General features: G+C 36.2%; 1 long non-coding RNA gene across 2 annotated transcripts; it reads left to right on the plus strand.

Moving 5' to 3' along the window:
* The first annotated feature begins 10 nt into the window (after positions 1-10).
* On the plus strand, positions 11-6,815 carry LOC132032522 (uncharacterized). 2 transcript variants are annotated; one of them, XR_009408500.1, is made up of 4 exons: positions 11-226; positions 1,402-1,455; positions 4,492-4,544; positions 5,283-6,815. It is a non-coding gene; the product is annotated as an uncharacterized LOC132032522 (long non-coding RNA). The 2 variants fall into 2 exon arrangements; XR_009408499.1 differs by having other exon boundaries at positions 4,492-6,815.
* Positions 6,816-15,838: the final 9,023 nt, after the last annotated feature.

Raw genomic sequence — 15,838 nt, forward strand, 5'->3', positions numbered from 1 at the left:
TTTAAAGAATGAAACCGATTAAGGATAAAAGTGAACCGAATGGGTGATTTGAGATTGTTGAAAGCTTGTGGCTAACTTGTGAGCCATAAATGAAAATTGACACATATGTTTGGACATGTTTTGATGTGTTTGAGATATCTAAATGTAGATATTGGCTTTTTGGCGACATTTGAGCATTTTAACCAATTTGGAGCATCATAGTAGTATCTTGGAGCTTGAAGTTGAGGTAAGTTAAGACTTACCCTTCTTGAGGTGTTTTCTCTACATGTTTACAAATGAATTATGTATGAATGTGAGTCCGTACTTGTCGGGGCAAGTGAGTGCGAGCCTCTCCATGTTTTATAATTATATTGCATATAAAGTACCATTGATTTATAAACAATACATTGACATGAAAATTTAGCCATGAAGCTAATTGTTGAAGTGGTAGAAGTAAAATCTCATAAGTTTATGAAGGCTTTCATTAATGCTAAAGGAATGAAAAGGGATTTAAGGAAAGATTTTAAATTTGTCTTAATAAGGTATTGTGTCGAAAGTGCTATTTCATTTGAATAAAGTATAGTCATCGGTATTTATGGTTTTTAGAACTAAATGGATTGAAAATAACACTTGTTGAATACTTTTTTTTTTTAAATTCTCATTTGATAAATTTATCAGTATATTTGAGAAAAGGTTTACATTTGAATATGGTCATGAGTTGGATTGGCTATGAATGTCATGATTTGATATAAAAAGAAGATAGATATTTTCGCGCTAATATTCTATGAATCTATATTTGAATATCAAATGTTTTGGGAGTTAATTGTGTTCACCGAGATTGGCTTCGGATACATTCCGATTGTCGCTATGAAACTACACGTGCCGGTGTAGGCGTGGGCTCTGCTAATGGTAAAATGCTACGACAGAGTGCCTCCATGAGAGGGTACTATTGTGCTATAATAGCATGGCTGAGTCGATTTGTACGACACTACGATGAGACGACTTGAGCAAGTAGGGTATATGATACTTGCCGCTAGGTTGATCACCTAGTTGACATTGGATCTTGTGTCGGTGTTGATATAGTACTCCTGGTGAAAGGAAATAAAGGATTTGATTACATTTAGGCCTAAGAAGCCGGAAGTGATTTCAATTAATTCATTGAATTAATTTAAATCAGGTTTGAGAAGAAACTCGTGTATTCATTATTTGATGTATTTAAGGTTGATTTGAAATGGTGTTTACACGTGACTTTTAAGTTCAAATATTGAAATTTTGATTTGATATAATTGTTTTCTATTTGTGATACTTGCATCCCAATAAAGTCTTATCCCAGCTTTGAGTTAAAGAGAGTCAATGACACTTATGGGTATTGTGATGGTGTACTCAACCCTCTTTTGGGCCCCTCTATTTTTCATATTTCAGGTTGAGGTGTGGCACGTGATAATCGGACAAGGCTAGGATGACTCTCTTCCCAAGGTATATGTTGAGCACCACTTCTATCCCGTGGTGACTAACATGTTATTTTTTGTTTTCTGTAAGTTGGGAATTGTCCCAAGTGCTTAGTATTATTCTTTGATTTAGAGGCTCCATAGACAGATTATGCCGGGTTGTAATAATGGGAATGCACACAACATACATGAAAGGATTGTTATTTTGTTTCAGTTTTATTATTTATGTGAAAGGTTCCATGCACTATTTTATATTAAAAAAGGTTTCAAAATTTGATTTAAAAATTTATTTGATTATCAAATGGCTTCTGTACTTGTTTCATGCATATTGTCAGGGTGCATCATATGGGTTTGGTTTGCTCGGGTCGGCTAGTGTGCCAGGTGCCGGTTACGTGGAATCGGAGCGTGACAACTTGGTATCAGAGCACTAGGTTATAAGTCGAGTCCTAGGGTGTCTATGGGGCTGTGTCAAGTAAAGTCTCTCTTATCGGTGTGTTGCCGACCACACTTATATCGGGGAGGCTAAAGGGACATTTAGGGTGTTTCACTTTTCTTCTCACTCAAGGTCGTGTGTTCGTTCCTGAGGTGAGAGACGCGATTATCTACCCGTATTGATTACCTGACAGGGTGGCACAGAGCTAACGACACGAAATTCAAAGTTCAAGAAGTGACACTAGCTTCTTGGGAAGTAGCCACGAAGTGTCATATTGTTCAATAAAAAAAATGGGACGATTTATTATGGTCTAGAATTGGGTGAAATGATACAATCAGGAGTAAGGTTGCGATAAATGAGAATCAGAAATGAAATACTGAGAATTCATGGAAACGAAGATGAGGTAATGATGACGGTTATCTACCCGTATTGATTACCTGACGTAATGATGGCAGCTAGTATTATCAAAATGATATTGAGAATTGCGAAAAATTGTAGTAAAAGATGTGAATAAGGACAACGCTATAGGATAAGGCCTTGAATTACGATTCAAATTGCCTGTCAAGATATTAGAATGGGTAGTCATTGTGACCACCACCATTCGTGAGAATAAATTGAGGTATGTAGAAGAGGGTTACATTAGTCCTAAGAGGGTAGTCATTGTGACGACCACCATTAGTGAGAATAAATTAAGGTATGTCGAAGAGGGTTACATTAGTCCTAAGAGGAATAAGAAGGTTGTACCTCAAATTGTCTTTGACGAGACCATGGAGAAAATGACAAGTACCTAGATGATAAGGAAATGAGAGCCGAGTTCGTGGTAAGTACGTTATGCCATTTGAGAATGAGATGTGGATGGAAAAGTGATAAGCATGTAACAAGCAAGTTTCAGTAATGAAAATTAAAAAAAAAAAAAAAAAAGGGAAAACAAGACGAGAGCAAACAATCTTAGGTACGTGAAGAAATAGAATGAAATGGATGACCACAAGCTATGTGCATTGAAGTCATGAGTAAAGGATAAATATGGAAACCTCGGGTTCTTGTTATGTGACGGAAGTGATGCTTGGGAACAATCAATATTCAGTTATACATGCAAAGGCATGTGGAAATGATATACGTAGACCCAAATGGGCAAATGGACCATGTACTAAAGCAGAAAGTTTAGGAGAAAGGTAAGTTTGTGGGTTACAGAAGTAATATGGATTTTCACATGAATACAATTATCTTTGTATGACAATGTTAAATTTGTGTAGTTGATTTGCCTAATTTTGCAATTTCAAGCGACAAGAAAATTTTCTAAGGAGTTCTTATGTGTGTGTAGAGTTGTTAAAACTAGGGTTGATTGAATCCTTGCGATACATGAGAAATAAATATTTTAAGTGACATGGAATGATAATCTTAATTCACCTAGTCAAGGTACTATTGCTTCCCATAATTTCGCACGCTAAGTTACGTCATGAGTTAGTTGACGTAGGCTTGGAAACGAGATCATCTTTGAAATAATAAATGAGTTAAGGCGAATATGACTTGGAGGAGAAATGGGATTTTGCACAAATAAAAATGGGTTGTTTCCTTACCCGTCTTACTTGCTTGAGCTATTTAACACGTGTCGTAAAGCGAGGACGAGATACGTGTTTAAAATGGCTAAGAATTAGCAAGTATAATTCTAACTAAGCAAGTATAGGTAACAAGTAGGTGCATCACCTACTTGCTTATAAAGTAAAGACCATCAAATTTTCCAAATAAACAAAGAGAGGTCGGCCAAAACTGACTCCATAAAGGGGCTTGTCCATATCACCTCTCCCATTCATATTTTTCTGATTTTGAGAGCCTAAGAGAAGCCAAGAAATCTCCATCTACACAAGTCAGCCCTAAACCCTTAAGTAATTCTCTTCCTTTCTTCAATTCAAGTTGAAAGATTACCTCCAAACTTGAAGAATCCAAGTAAAGGAGACTGATTCTCCTCCTAGGCAAGTTGATGCCATTTGTCTCCCTTCAAGAACTTGAAGTAGGTAAGGAATCCTATCTTTTTCATGTATTTAGGCTTGTCTAAGTCCTAGCTAAGCTATTTGGTAAAGAACTTGTGAAGTAGGGGGCTGGAAATCAAGTTGGGTTGTTGTGGTGCTACATACTGTTTTGGAGTGATTCTTATGATGTTGTATGGCTGGAACATGTGAGTATTAACTTGAGTATGTTGTGGTTGAGCTTGTTTGATTCTTAGCTATGTTGTGGGAGTAAGAACTTGTGCAGAAACAACCTGAAAATCAGTTCTAGGTGGCTGTAGCTTGTTAGGTTGTTATGAGGTCGTTTTGTTATTGTATTATGGCTGAAATTCAGTAGGAGTAACTGGGTATATTGTTGTTGTTATTATTGACATGTTATTGAAAAAAAGAAAGGAGAACAGGTTTGAAAATATAGTCTTACTAGACATGAACCAAGCTTGCCGCTAGACATATGGTTTGTGCTGGTTGTATTCTATCTAGGTACTGGTTGTTGCTGCAATATAGGATGTGGGAATGTAATGAAATCAGGGGAGATGCTGCTAGTTTTAATATAGAATAATCTTATCGTTTGTTGTACGACATTTGAGTCTTTCGTAGCTTAACAATAGCGTCATTATTGTTGCTGTAGATTAAGGTGTGATGAGTTGAGTTCAATGTGGTTAATGGATAGATCGTTATAAGGTATGTAAAGGATATTCCCTTTCTTTTCTTGGCATGATTCTAGTTTCGGAGAGGATCCGAACAAGCTTATTGAAAGAATAACTCAAATCTTTATTCAAGCATTAGTATATCACTAATAGCATATCATTGTGTGTCCCTTGTCGGGAGTACATCTCAGTCTATACATTATTGTGATTGGCTGTTGAGATAGAAAATATATGCATATTAGAGTATTTGCCTTCGAGGCTATATTAGTCTTTCTTTCAAGGCTATGCTACTCTTGCCTTCGGGGCTATATTACTCTTGCCTTCGGGGCTACATTACTGTTGCCTTCGGGGATATGTTACTCTTGCCTTCAAAGCGATGTTACTCTTGCCTTCGGGGATATCTAAAAATGGAGTTTATCAAGAGGTAATTTTACTATTCAATCTTTCTATATTGCGTATAAATGAGTACAAAGAAGACGTTTTGGAGCAAAAATCATGATATAATTAAGGTATTGGATGAACCCTAAAAGTGGGTTTTGTGAAGGAGATTGAGTAGTTAGTAGGATGATGAATAGTGACTTGTTGGTAGTGGGTAATTGATGTAGTATCTTAATGATCCCAAATGCATGTTACATGCTTAGAATGAAACTGATTAAGGATAAAAGTCAACTGAATGGGCGATTTGAGATTGTTGAAAGCTTGTCGGTAACTTGTGAGATGTAAATGAAAATTGACAGAGATGTTTTGATGTGTTTGATTTATCTAAATGTAGATATCGACTGTTGGTGATGTTTGAGCATTTTAACCAATTTGGAACGTCGTAGTAATATCTTGGAGCTTGAAGTTGAGGTAAGTTAAGACTTGCTCTTCTTGTGGTGTTTGGTCTACATGTTTACAAATGAATTATGTATAAATGTGAGTCCGTGCTTGTCGGGGACAGCGAGTGCGAGTCTCTCCATATTTTATAATTATATTGCATATAAAGTACCATTGATTTATAAACAATAAATTGACATGGAAATATAGCGATGAAGCTAATTGTTGAAGTGGCAGAAGTAAAATCTCATTAGTTTATGAAGGCTTGCATTAATGCTAAAGGAATGGAAAGGAATTTAAGTAAAGATTTTAAATTTGTCTTAAATAAAGTATTGTGTCGAAAGTGCTATTTCTTTTGAATAAATTATATTCATTGGTATTTATACTTTTAAGAACTAAATGGATTGAAAATAACACTTGTTGAATACTAAGTATTTTAAATTCTCATTTGATAATTTTATTTTAGTATATTTGAGAAAAGGTTTACATTTGATTATGTTCAAAATGAGTTGGATTGGCTATGAATGCCATGATTTGATGTAAAAAGAAAAAAGATCTTTTCGAGCTAATATGCTATGAATCTCTATCTAAATACCAAATATTTTGGGAGTTACTTGTGATCACCGAGATTGGTTTCAGATACATTCTGATTGTCGCCATGAAACTACACTTGCCGGTGTAGGCATGGGCTCTACCTAATGGTAAAGCGCTACGCAGAGTGCCCCCATGAGAGGGTAGTGTTGTGCTATAATAGCATGACTGAGTCAATTCGTACGACACTACGATGAGACGACCTAAGCAAGTACGGTGTACGATACTTGCCGCTAGGTTGATCACCTAGTTGACCTTGGATCTTGTGTCGGTGTTGGTATAGTGCTCCCGGTGAAAGGTAATAAAGGATTTGATTACATTTAGGCCTAAGGAGCCAAAAGTGATTTCAAATGATTCACTGAATTAATTTAAATCAGGTTTGAGAAGATTCTCGTGTATTCATTATTTAATGTTTTTTAGGTTGATGTGAAATAGAGCTTACACGTGACTTTCAATTTCAAATATTGAAATTGTGACTTGATATAAATGTTTTCTATTAGTGATACTTGCATTGATTTCCCAATAAAATCTTGTCCCAGCTTTGAGTTGGAGAGAGTCAATGATACTTACTAGTACTGTGACGGTGTACTCGCCCTCTTTTGGGGCCCTCTATTTTTCATATTTCGGTTGAGGTGTGGCACGTGATAATCGGACAAGGCTAGGATGACTCTCTTCCCAAGGTATATGTTGGACACCGCTTCTATCCCGTGGTGACTAACATGTTGTTTCTTGTTTTTTTAAGCCGGGAATTGTCCCAAGCTCTTAGTATTATTCTTTGGTTTAGAGGCTCCATAGACTGGTTATGTCGAGTTGTAATAATAGGAGTGTACACAACATACATGAAAGGATTGTTATTTTGTTTCAGTTTTATTATTTATTTGAAAGGTTTCATGTACTATTTTATATTAAAAAAAGGTTTTAAAATTTGATTCTCAAATGGCTTCTAGTACTTGTTTCATGCATATTGTCGGTTTGCATCATATGGGTTTGGTTCGCTCGGGTCGGGTAGTGTGCCGGGTGTGTTGAGAAATATAGCAGCGAAGTTACTTAAGTGTAAAGGGTAGATTAGTCATTTGACTATGAGTTAGTTAATTGTATAATTAGTTAGTAAAGTCACATAGTTAGTTAAGTAGTTACAAACTACTCAGTGTATACAGTGTATATAAGGATGATATATCCTTCTTTTCCATTCACACAACAATATCAATTTTACTTTTTCTTCTTCTTCAATATCTCTCTTTCTTCTTCACCTTGAATTAGGGTTCTTCCTCCTCTCAATCCATATTATTTCATGGTATCAGAGCTGTAGAGCTAATAATCCTAGCTAATCATGGATCTGGGATCCTATGTAAACTAGACATAGAAAAGGCTTTTGATCAACTAAATTGGGCTTACTTGATCAACATTTTGAAGCAAATGGGGTTTGGAGATAGGTGGATCAGGTGGATCTTTTTTTGCATATCAACAGTGAAATTCTCAGTATTAGTAAACAGGAGCCCTGTTGGATTTTTTCTCTTCTAAAAAAAGGGCTAAGGCAGGGAGACCCACTCTCCCCTTTCCTCTTTATTTTGGCCATGGAGGACTCTCTCAAATGCTAGCAAAGGCCAAAGAGCTACAGTGGATTCAAGGATTCCAGGTGGGTAGAGACCCTGCTACCACAGTCAATGTTTCTCATCTACTTTATGCAGATGACACCTTGATTTTTTGTGGAGCAGACAGTCAACAAATTCACAACCTCAACATTACTCTTATGGTCTTTGAATCCATTTCTGGTCTGCACATCAACATGCTCAAGAGCATTATTTATCCTGTTAATGAGGTTCCCAATCTAGAGGAACTAGCTGATATTCTAAGTTGCAACGTAGGCTCCTTTCCCACCGCTTATCTGGGCCTACCATTAGGTGCTAACTTCAAATCCACTGGGATTTGGAATGGAGTAATTGAAAAGATGGAGAAGCGACTAGCTACATGGCAACTACAGTACCTATCTATGGGGCGCAGACTCACTCTAATCAATAGTGTATTGGATAGTATTCCCACATATTTTATGTCTTTATTTCCTTTGCCAGGTTCAGTCCTGAAGCAAATAGACAGGTTAAGGAGAAAATTCTTGTGGGAAGGTAACAGCCAAACTCATAAGTTCTCTCTGGTGAAATGGCAGAAAGTTATTCTACCCAAGGCTCAAGGGGGGTTGGGAATTAGAAACCTAAAGCTGCATAGCAAAAGTTTGCTTATGAAGTGGCTTTGGAGATATGGGCAGAATGAGACAGGGTATTGGAGGGACATCATCAAAGCAAAGCATGGATCTCATGACCATTGGAGCCCAAAGAAGAGTACAGAACCTCATGGTGTAGGAGTCTGGAAACACATTAGCAGTTTTCATGATGATTTTTTCCAGAAAGTCTTTTTCAAAGCTGGTAATGGAAGCAAGATAAGATTCTGGTTAGACAAATGGATTGGGAACACTACTCTGAAGGAATCCTTTCCTAGGCTGTTCCAGATAGCTACCAACAAGGAAGCAACAGTTGCACAATACAGAGTTGACAATGCTTGGAGCCCAATCTTCAGAAGGAACCTGAATGATTGGGAAATTAATGAACTTCTTCTTCTACTACAGACACTTGAAGAATGCAACTTAGATGCACAAATCTTAGATAGATTACTTTGGGGCAGCACCAAGCAAGGGGTCTACACTGTGAAAGAAAGCTACAAGTTTGGGTGTGCCCAGAATGGCATCCTTGAAGATTTTCCCTGGAAACATATTTGGAGGACAAGAAAACCTCTTAGGGTCTCCTGTTTTACATGGACAGCCCTTCATAAGGCTTGCCTTACTCAAGACAATCTCAGGAAAAGGGGCATCATTCTCATCAATAGATGTTTTTTCTGCAAACAAGACAATGAGAGTGTCAATCATCTTTTTTTGCATTGCCCCATAACAGCTAACATATGGTATTTCTTCTTCTCTTTGTTTGGCCTCCAATGGGTGATGCCCTTTTCCATCAAAGATGCTTATGTTAGCTGGATATGCTGGAGAGTTGACAAGACCATCAAAAGGATCTGGAGGATGATCCCAGCAGCAATCTTTTGGAGTATTTGGAGAGAGAGAAACTGCAGATGTTTTGATGGAATATCAACTTCCATAAGTATCATTAAGGCTAGATGTTTAGTTACTCTTTTCAGTTGGCACTTTTTCTCCCCTGTAAACAGTGTGGATAATTTTTTGGATTTTGTTAGCTCCCTAACTCTAGCACAGTAGGGTCTTAGGGGATATCTTTTTGGATCTTTTGACTGGTTTACAGATTTTTGCTCAGCTAGCTTCATGTTAATTCTTGTTTGAAGCAGCTCTATGCTTAGTTGTAACCTCTGCATCTTCTTGATGCCATTCTAATACATTTTAATTACTTCACCAAAAAAAAAAAAATCCTAGCTAATCATGGTTCAATTATATTCTGCACAAACTCTATTAATTGAAAAGTTACTCGAGTTCGAGTTCAGTTCTTAATTTTTTTTTTCTCGTTCCTAATTCTGCAAATCTTGATTGAGAATGACTGGAAAGATGAATGGTGGTCTGACTGAGAATCAAGGGAATGGATCGAGTTCAATGATTGGTGCAACTAATGAAATTGATTATAATCATACATTGTTCCTCTCCGCAGTTGATGTTAGTGGCATACAGATCATTTCTTTTCAGTTAACAGGTATAAAAAATTACGGTATCTGATACAATTCTATGAAAATTGCTTTGTTAGGCTGTAACAAGTTAGGAATTGTAGATGGATCTTGTGCTAAAGAAAAATTTCATGTGTCTTTGGGGATAGATGGGAGAGGGTAAACGCAATTATACTTTCTTGGGTGATGAATGCTGTTTCTAGTAGCATTCTTGGCGGTATTGTGTATGCAACATGTGCACAAACAGTCTGGGATGAACTCCATGAAAGGTTTACTAAAATACATGGTTCAAGATCATATAATTTACACAAAGAAATTGCCACATTTAGTCGGGGCACAGCATCTGTTTCTACATATGTTTCTAAGATGAAAACTCTATGGGAGGAGTTTGAAGTAATCATCCCTGCCCCTGCTTGTGATTGTCCCAAGTCAAAGGACTACGTGTTGCACTTACAGAAATTGAATTGTTTCAGTTCCTAATGGGGTTAAATGAATCCTACATGCAAGCTAGGAGCCAAATATTGTTAATGAACCCCTTACCATCAATTAATCAAGCCTATTCTATGGTTGTAAGAGATGAAAGACAGAAATCAGTGACTTCTAACTGTGGCATCTTGGGTGCAAATCCTGCTATTGGACAAAACTTCTATGATGGTGCTCTGCACAAAGGAAGTCGGGTACAAGGGTCGGTGGATACAACTTTGTACTCAATGGAGGCAATCCAAAGTTCAAGAAGAACTACAACTTACAGTGTGAATTTTGCAAGTTGAAAGGACATACCAAAGAAACTTGTTACAACCTTGTAGGGTATCCTACAGATTTCAAATTCAAGAAAAAGATAGGATCAAACACTGGTTACAATGGTGGACATACTGGATATAATGGTGGCAGTAATACTGGATATAATGGGAGTAACAGTACTGCATATAATGTTTGTTCTGAGAATTCCACTTATGGAAATCACATGGTACATGGTCAAGTGCAAGGGGTTGAGAATCAGGTATATGCTCAAGGCTTAGGAAAGGGAATAGGTTCAAGCATGAATCAACTAAGTCAGATTTAAAAGAGTCAACTAGAGGCCTGCAACACCCTCACCAAGGATCAGTATCAACATGTGCTACAACTGCTAAACAACTCATCAGAATCTGCTCAGTTTGCTAATACAACAGGTACCATTAATAAGTCAGTAGCTACTGAAAATGACAATGAATTGGTAATCACTACTGCTCTAGTAGCTATTGAATCCAACAAAGAATGCATAGTGGACACTGGGGCCACTAACCATATAGTATCTGATATAAATCTGTTGGATAAAAGTTCAATAAACAAATCTGAGATTTTTAAAAGGGGTTTTCTGCCAAATGGTGACATATCACTAGTTACTTACATAGGAGCAAGTAAATTAATAGAATCTAGCACCATCACTAATGTGTTTTATTTGCGACAACTCAAATTCAATTTGCTGTCTATAGCAAAACTGACTAAGGAGTTGAATTGCTCAGCTTCCTTCTTTCCTGACTTCTTTGTTTTTCAGGATCTCTACACTGGGAAGGTTAAGGGGATTGGTAGACAAGAAGGAGGATTATACATATTGCCAAGTCATCAAGCTCATATTTGTTCTCTAGTAGCAAACAATTTCAATTCTGCATCAATTTCCATTTCAAAATCAGATATAAGTCTGTGGCATAAAAGATATGGACACGTGTCCTCTACTGTTCTTAAGAAAATACTGCAAGTTAGTACTGATACTATACATGAAATTCTGAACAAATGTAATATTTGTCCTTGTGCCAAGCAAATAAGATTGAATTTTCTTGTTAGTAGCATAAAGAGTTCTATTGCTTTTGAATTGGTACACATGGATCTATGGGGGGCTTACAAAGTTCCTACGTATGATGGTTATAAGTATTTTTTAACTGTAGTTGATGATTTCTCTAGAATGACCTGGATATTTTTACTTAGATTGAAGTCTGACACATGTATTATTATTCAGCAGTTTTTGACCTATGTTAAGACTCAATTTGACAAGATAGTTAAGATAGTCAAAACTAACAATGGTACTGAGTTTGTGAATTCAATATGCAACAATTTGTTTAAAACTTTAGGCATTATTCATCAAAGATCTTGTGCATATTTCCCTCAGCAAAATGGAGTTGCTGAGAGGAAACACAGACATATACTTGAAGTTACAAGAGCCACTAGATTTCAGGCAAACATTCCAATAAAATTCTGTGGTATCTGTGTACCAGCAGCTGTCTATATAATCAACAGGCTGCCAAGTACTGTAATTAGCAACAAAACACCCTATGAGAAACTTTATAATAGAAAGCCATCCATGTCTCACCTAAGGGTGATAAGTTGCTTATTTTATGCAAAAACTGTTCAAGAACAGGATAAGTTAAAGCCAAGATCAAAACCAGCTATTCTTATGGGATCTGCTGAGATTCAGAAAGGCCATCTTCTATATGATATTACTAATCACATGTTTTTTTGTCAACAGAGATGTAATATTCAAAGAAGATTTGTTTCCATTCAGAATGCAAAACCAAAGCTACACACCTATATTTCCTGTCACAAGTGTCCAAATGGATACGGATGGTTGACAAGTACAGTTGATTAAAGAATCTGAGTCACAAACAAGTGTGCAACACTCACTTAGTATGCACACTGATGAGGTTGCTGAAGCAGACATGCACATTGCCAACATAGAAGGACAACAAGAGGTGGAGCAAAATGTGTAACTTGAAGCAGAAAATCAAAAAGTCCAAGACATACAGGTTGGACCAGCAATTCCAAATAATCAACTTGCTGCAGATCCACCTATCAACATTGTCAATCCTACTATTCAACTAGATTAACATAATGATCATGATCATGGAAGGACAAGTAGAGCAAGAAAACCACCAATATGGATGAAGGATTAGTTTCCTTGAATATTCAAGAAATCCCATATGCAGTTTCCAAATACTTGTCATATGAGAGGTTAACACCTAAGTATCAAGCCTACTTGGAAAATATGTCTGCTGTCAGTGAGCCTAAGACATTTTTTGAACCATCAACAGATCTAAGATGGAAAGAGGCAATGCAAAATGAGATTGAAGCTTTAGAAAACAACACCTGGAAAGTTGTACCACTGCCAGAAGGGAAAAAACCAATTGGATGTAAGTGGATATACAAGATAAAGTACAAGTCTACTGGAGAAATTGAGAGGTTTAAAGCAAGACTAGTTGCAAAAGGGTACAACCAACAAGAAGGTATATATTACTAAGAAACATTCTCACCAGTTGTAAAAAATGAAACTGTGAGAACTGTGCTTGCATTAGCTGCTCAAAAACAGTGGCATATACACCAAATGGATGTGTATAATGTTTTTTCTTCAAGGTGATCTTTATAATGAAATCTACATGGACCTTCCACTAGGATTTAAGAGTCAAGGGGGGAATCATGTATGCAGGCTCATTAAATCTTTATATGGGCTCAAGCAAGCACCAAGACAGTGGAATGCAAAGTTGTGTGAAGCACTATTGAAATTTCAGTTCAAACAAAGTGAACTGGATCACTCTTTGTTCATCAAAAAAATTGTTAAAGGCATGATTATTGTCCTAATATATGTTGATGATATGCTCATCACTGGTAATTCTCTGACTGTTATTAAAGTAACCAAAAAGGACCTACAATAAGCATTTATGATGAAGGATCTAGGGGAACTCAAATACTTCTTAGGAATTGAATTTGCAAGATCTGAGCAAGGAATATTGATGCGTCAGAGGAAGTATACACGTGAGCTAATTTCTGAAGCTGGATTGAGTGGTGCAAAACCAGCAATTACTCCAATAGATACCAACTGCAAGTTGACCACAAAATAGTATGATGATCACATTAATGCAACTGAGACCGGTAAGGACAAGGATGATCACATCAATACAAATAAATCTTGTAAGGTACATGATCCTCTAACTGATCAAGGAGCCTATCAAAGAATCATTGGCAAATTACTTTATCTTACCATGACAAGACCAGATATAGCATTTGGAGTACAAACCTTGAGTCAGTTTTTATAACAACCAAAAGCATCACACATGGAGGCTGCTTTAAGGATTGTAAAGAATATTAAGAACCAGCCTGGACAGGGTGTTCTGCTATCTAGCAAACCAAACACAATCATTTCTGCATACCGTGATGCTGATTGGGCATCATGCCCTCATTCAAGGAAATCTATATCAAATAACTTAGTTAAATTTGGAGATTCATTAATGTCTTGGAAGTCAAAAAAGCAAGCAACTGTATCCAGAAGCTTAGCAGAATCTGAATACAGAGGTGCTGTAACAACAGTTACTGAAATCATATGGCTACTAGGACTTGTGAAAGAGCCGGGAATTGAAGTCAAGGAACCTATTAGCATCTACACCGATAGCAAATCTGCAATATAGATTGCAGCAAATCCAGTGTACCATGAAAGAACTAAACATTGAGATCGATTGTCACTTTATAAGGGAAAAGATTACTCAAGGCTTAGTGAATACTAAGTATATATCAACACAAGAACAGCCAGCTGAAATTTTAACAACAGGGCTCAGTAGAGTTCAACATCATTATCTTTGTTCCAAGCTCGGAATTCAAAACATTTTTGCACTTCCTAGCTTGAGGGGAAATGTTGAGAAATATAGCAGTGAAGTTACTTAAGTGTAAAGGGTAGATTAGTCATTTGACTGTAGTTAGTTAGTTGTATAATTAGTTAGTAAAGTCACATAGTTAGATAAGTAGTTACAAACTACTCAGTGTATATAAGGATGATATATCCTTCTTTTCCATTCACGCAATAATATCAATTTTACTTCTTCTTCTTCTTCTTCTTCTTCTTCTTCTTCAATATATCTCTTTCTTCTTCACCCTGAATTAGGGTTCTTCCTCCTCTCAATCCATATTATTTCGGGGTGCTGGTCACGTGGAATCGGGCGTGACTCCACCAAACAGACCTTAAAGCAATCAGGCTCAAAATCGATAAATTCCCAAATTTCAAGTTTTCATGATGCTACTCTTTTCATTGATAGAGACCCAGAAATTTTCTCTATCTTGGTTGCTGTTTTAAAAATTGGAAATCTCGGCTCAAAAGCCAAAAGCTTTGAGTTTCAAGATTGGTTTTTGAATTCCAGTTCTATGGAGTAGTGCACCTTTTGTTGAATTTTCAATTGAACCAACCTCAGTTTGAGCCTTTTAATCTTGAAAAATCTGTGATTTTACCTTTGAGTGGCACGGATTCAGCTACTGCTATATCCACAACTCAACTTGGTTCAGTTTAGGTTGCTCATGGTTATAAATCATTTCATTTGATTGGTCATTTAAGAGAAAATCTACCATTTTAACACAATTTACTGGAATTGATTCTATGTTTTTTCCATGTGGGCAGCCATGTCATTTTTTTGTCCACATTGGCAGCTTGTGTGGAGGATTGTTGGTAGTAAGGGTATATTGGTCCCAAAATTAAACTGTAGGGATAAAATTGCTACCAAAACGTAACAAAGGGTAAAAGTGATCTATTTTCGATAGTTTAAGGGCATTTTTGACCCTTTTCCGTTAAAAGAAAAAGGGATTGAGATTTCACGTGTGAAACTTACAAAGCGTTTTTCTGTTAAATGGGCACGTGCAGTATATATATATATGTCCTTATCAAACAATTTCAAGCGGAATGCTTTTTGTGAAACTTTTCAAGTTAGGCATATTTGTACTCCACCTTGAGCAATTAGCCATGAGATAATTAGTTGTACAGTCAAACTTTTCTATAACAACATCGATGGATTCGAAATTATTTTAGTTGTTATAAAAAATTGTTCTTATACACCTATAAGGCTATAACAACATATGTCATTTAAATAATAATTGATTGTTATAGAAAAAAAAAAAAAAAAAAAAAAAAGACATAAAATCAATTTTTATTTTTATTTTTTAATGTTTTAAAAAAATAACAAATTATTTAAATTTTAAATCTCAAAGATATGAATGCTTCGCTAATTAATATTAAAGAAAGTTAATACAATTTCAATAAATTCATTACTGATCAATGTATAAAGTTTTACGTCTAAGGCCCACATTTTAAATCTACAGTACTTGAAAATTAAATTCTTTCAAGATTGATGGGAGAAATTTATAATTATAGCTTGTTTCGTAGAATCCAATCTCTTAGTGGTGATATAACGCTTGAATTTACGATTATTTGCATCTAAACTTTCAGCAAATAGGTATCCAATTGCTTTC

The sequence above is a fragment of the Lycium ferocissimum genome, chromosome 2 (assembly GCF_029784015.1).
Source record: "Lycium ferocissimum isolate CSIRO_LF1 chromosome 2, AGI_CSIRO_Lferr_CH_V1, whole genome shotgun sequence".
NCBI classification, from domain to species: domain Eukaryota; kingdom Viridiplantae; phylum Streptophyta; class Magnoliopsida; order Solanales; family Solanaceae; genus Lycium; species Lycium ferocissimum.